We start from the raw sequence: 5,199 nt of genomic DNA, 5'->3' as shown, positions 1-5,199 counted from the left end.
CGTAGAGGAGGACTTTGCTAACTTGCAATTTCTCGACGACCAGGAACTGGGGGATGCGTCGATTAACTGGTATGATTATGAGGGATTAGAGGAAGCCACGGGATGGCTCGAAGATCAACCGGATGCAGTGGGGGAAACCCAACCAGAACAGAGTCCGGCAGGGGCAGAAATATCAGTTGTGGCCGGAACGGCCGAAAATCAAGTTGTACCGCCGGAGAGCGCCGGTGTTAAGAATTCCGCTCGGGACACGGGCATTATGGATACGGGAATTATTGAACAAACAGCTGTACTGACGCAGCTGGAGCAAGAAAAGTTTGAGGCTACTGAGAGAGCCAGGAAGGCAAAGGGCCCTGAGGGGACTGAAAGTGCTGTGTGCACGAAGACAGACAATGCTGCGAGCATATGGACAGAGAGCACTGAGAGTGCGAGTGGACCAGAGCCAGACAGGTGTCTGTTGGCTGCCAGCGGAATGTGGTGGGAAGATGACGATTTGTGTCTTGCCCACACCGATGAAGACTGGGGGAATAACCAGCCGGATGATACTTGGTACCTCGATGAGGTTGACCATATGACAAGAAGTGAGAGGTACTTCAAGCCCCCACACCTTGACCAACCCGAGGAATCCGGGAAGGATAGAGAGGCGGAGAAACAGAAGGAGAAGCAGATTGAAGATGAAGCTGTGCTGAAACAGTTAAAAAAGATACAAGCAGACATCTCCATCTGGGGACTGCTAATGGCATCACGAGTGCACAGAGAAGCTGTCCTATCTGCTATGGACAAGTCCAAACTCTCCATAGACACCACGCCTGAACAGCTGGTTGGGCTGGTTTTTCCGGGAGGAGGTTCCCCGGCATTAACCTTTTCAGACAAGGAGCTACCGCCTGAGGGCACAAACCATAACAAACCTCTCTATATTTCTGTGGAATGTAGAGATAAGTGGATACCGGTGGTACTTGTTGATACCGGGTCTGCGATTAATGTCTGCCCGACCAGAACGGCATATGCAATCGGGTTGAAGCCCGTGGATTTCGTCCCAACCACCCAAGTGATCAGAGCATACGATAATACCAGCAGAGAGGTGATGGGGACTGTTAAAATTCAAACCAAGGTTGGTCCAGGACAACACAGCATTGAATTTCATATCTTGGACGTTCCCACAACCTTTAACTTACTTTTGGGGCGACCGTGGTTGCACCAGGTCAAAGCAGTCTCTTCCACTCTACATCAGATGCTAAAGTACCCCCACGGGAAAGGGGTAGCGATAGTTTTCGGAAATTCATCAATCCATCCGCCGCCGGAGGTGTCAACACCTGTCTTGGAGATTGAGCACGGCACGGAGGATGTGTTTTTGTCGGGGTTCACTTTGGCCGAGGCTCAAGTGGTGCAGAATGTCATGGCTGCGAATGAGGGCATGTATGTTAGTGCACAATCCATATACCTCATGAACAAGCTAAAGCATACCCCTGGGATGGGATTAGGGAGAAGCGGCCGGAAAGGCGTCTCAGTGTTAGCCGAAGTGCCACACAACCCTCACGCTTTTGGACTGGGTTATCTGCCCACCAAGGAAGATTGGGTGAGGAAAGGAAAAGAAATGGCCGGAAGGGCCAGAGCAAAGAAGGCCGGGAAGCCATTTGATTTAATGCACAGGCCCATCTGGGGTACCCTAAACGGACGCTTTGTCCGGGAGGGGGAAGATTTTCCATTCTGTGGCTTCCCAGAGCCATGGCAAAACACGGAGGGGAAGCGCGTGCCTGGTTTTGAAATCTTCTTCGACATACAATTATCTGGGGATGACGTTGCCGAAGCGCAGACAGACCCACCAACTGAGGTTGAGCAATGTGAAGCAGTGGATCCTGAGAGCACAGAGCTTGAAATGGGGGTAGCACTGGCGAGTCTACTATCAGATCCTCCGATTGGCCAAGAGTGCTTGGGGGATAACTCTTCGGTTTCTGTGATTGGAGATGAAATAGCTGCGGACTTCCCAGCGCCGATTTTGGATGCATCCATCGCGCCTTCTCTCATCTGGCAATATGAAGAAGGCTTTTTATCTAGCAGTTCCGGGTCAGGTAGTGAGCCGGAATCTGATTCTACCGAATCTTGTACGTCGGAATCAGATTCCAGCTCAACTGAGTCTGAGTCCGGTATTCCTGGGAGTGATAACCCGGATGCCACAGTCCTGTCTAGGTCGTCTTTTTCATTTTCTTTTGAGTCTGTTGTAACAGAGGAATCTGACGACTTGGAAGTATTTAATGAGAATGATGTGGATGTGGTTTCCGAGTATCTTTCTGTGCCTTTGATTTATTGCTTAAATCAGGATTTTCAAAATTTTGATGAAAACAGCGAGGAAGAAATTCCCCCAGTTTTGCAACGATTAATTGATCAAGAGCAGGAAAGATTTGTTAAACCTTTAATGGATGAAATCACTACTGTGAATGTTGGTACTGAGAAGGACCCGCGGCTGGTCCAGATCGGGTCCACGTTGTCTTCAGAGGAACGCGAGCGCTTAGTCGCTTTATTAAAAGATTTCAAAGATGTTTTCGCGTGGTCCTATGAAGACATGCCTGGAATCGATCCTGAGATTGTACAGCACCGGATCCCTCTTGATCCCGAGGCCCGCCCTGTCAAACAGAAACTCAGAAGGATTCGCCCGGACTGGGCTCTCAAAATCAAGGAAGAGGTCACCAAGCAAATTGAAGCAGGGTTCCTGCTGGTATCTGAATATCCGACTTGGTTGGCCAACATAGTTCCGGTGCCAAAGAAGGACGGCAGAATTCGGGTCTGTGTAGACTTCAGGGATTTGAACAGGGCCAGTCCGAAGGATGACTTTCCCTTGCCACACATTGACGAATTGGTGGATTTCACGGCAGGACACGCCTTGCTTTCATTTATGGATGGTTTCTCAGGCTATAATCAGATAGTAATGGCACCCGAAGACCGGGAGAAGACTGCGTTCACTACCCCGTGGGGGACATATTGTTATCGAGTGATGCCATTCGGGCTGAAAAATGCTGGAGCTACGTATCAACGGGCAGCAACTACAATATTGCATGATATGATCCATAAAGAGGTCGAGGTGTATGTGGACGACATGATTGTCAAGTCCAAAGATAGAGAGGGCCACTACACCGCCTTACAAAAATTCTTTCAAAGGATCAAAGAGTTTCGGCTGCGACTGAATCCCCAGAAATGCACGTTTGGTGTTACAGCGAGGAAGATGCTAGGGTTTCTGATCACACAAAGGGGCATCGAGGTCGACCCTTCCAAAATCAAGGCCATCTTAGAAATGCCACCACCAAGGACTGAAAAGGAGGTGCGAGGCTTTCTGGGTAAAGTGCAATTCATAAGACGGTTTATTTCTAAATTAACCTTGACTTGTGAACCACTTTTTGGCCTCCTGAAGAAAGGAAAGAAATTCCAATGGGACGGCCGATGTCAAGCAGCTTTTGAGCAGATCAAAGAGTATCTACAGAACCCACCCGTGTTGTCGCCGCCAGAGCCGGGGAGACCGTTGATACTGTATCTTTCGGTAACTGAAACTACCATGGGCTGCATGCTTGCGCAGGAGTCAGAAGACAAATTGGAAAGAGCCATCTACTATCTGAGCAAAAAGATGCTAGATTACGAGACCCGCTATACACCGCTGGAGAAGGCTTGTTTGGCCTTGGTATGGGCAACCAGGAAGCTGCGGCACTACCTGTTAGCCCACTCTGTAATGTTGGTTTCGCGTTTGGATCCCATCAAATATCTCTTCGAGAAACCAGCACTTACGGGTAGGCTAGCTCGTTGGCTGCTGTTGCTCTCCGAATTTGATTTGAAGTATGTAACGCGCAAGTCAGTAAAAGGCAGAGCGGTAACGGAGTTCCTTGCCGACCACCCGGTTGAGGGGGATGAAGCGGTTGAGTATCTATTCCCAGATGAAGCCATTCTGCACGTCGAAGATGAAACTTGGACGATGTACTTTGACGGAGCGTCAAACCAGTATGGGTATGGGATAGGGGTGTTGCTGATAGCGCCTGACGATTCCCGTGTCCCTTTAGCATTCAAGCTCCGGTTCAAGGTTTCCAACAATGAAGCAGAGTATGAAGCATGTATTGCTGGCCTGGAAGCAGCCCTGGAACTAGGGGCAAGACGAGTGGACGTCATTGGGGACTCGAACCTCGTTGTGTCTCAAGCAAAAGGAGATTGGAAAGTCAAGGAGGAAAGGATGATAATCTACCACCAAACCTTGGATCTGCTAATTCCTCGGTTTGAGAAGCTGAATTTCACCCACCTTGCAAGAGAGAACAACAGGTTTGCAGATTCATTAGCAACTCTATCTTCTATGATAGACATCCCGTCCGGAGTCCAGATGCGTCCAGTCATTATTGATCAGAAGTTCACGCCAGCGTACGAGTCGATTTCCGCCATAGATGAGGTTCAAGATGGCAACCCCTGGTATTACGACATCTGGAACTTCTTGGAAAAGGAGACATATCCACTAGGGGCAAATGCCAAAGATAAGAGGGCTGTCAGAAGAATGGCTGCTCAGTTCGTTATCTGCGGGGGAAATTTGTACAAAAGGGGTCATCTGGGAATGCATAAGCTCTGTGTAGAAGCTGAAGAGTCAAAACGCCTGATGGAAGCCATCCATGGGGGAGAGTGCGGAGCACATATGAATGGAGTAATGCTGGCCAGAAAGATCCTCAGACAGGGCTACTACTGGTCAACCATGGAGGAGGATTGTATTAGCTTTGTTCGGCGATGCCACAAGTGTCAAATTCATGCGAATCGCATGAACATCCCGCCGTCAAAACTGTACAACATGACTTCTCCATGGCCTTTTTCAGTCTGGGGAATTGATGTGATCGGAGTTGTTACCCCGAAGGGGTCCAACGGGCATGAGTTTATCCTGGTAGCGATAGATTATTTCACAAAGTGGGTCGAGGCCCAATCATACGCGGTGTTGAAGGCGTCGCATGTCGCAAAGTTCATCAGAAACAACATCATCTGTCGCTACGGGGTGCCAAACGAGATAATTTCAGATAATGGTTCCCATTTCAAGAAAGAAGTGATAGACTTGTTGGAGAAATACAATGTGGCTTTCCATAAGTCATCTACATATCGGCCGCAGACCAATGGAGCGGTTGAGGCCGCCAACAAGAATGTCAAGCATATACTACAGAAGATGGTGGAAACCTATCGAGATTGGCCAGACAAGCT

Source organism: Camellia sinensis, chromosome 1, assembly GCF_055761805.1.
Source record: "Camellia sinensis isolate YWXY chromosome 1, ASM5576180v1, whole genome shotgun sequence".
Classification (NCBI taxonomy): Eukaryota; Viridiplantae; Streptophyta; class Magnoliopsida; order Ericales; family Theaceae; genus Camellia; species Camellia sinensis.
The sequence above is the reverse complement of the archived record's forward strand: the minus strand, read 5'-3'. Positions refer to the sequence as shown.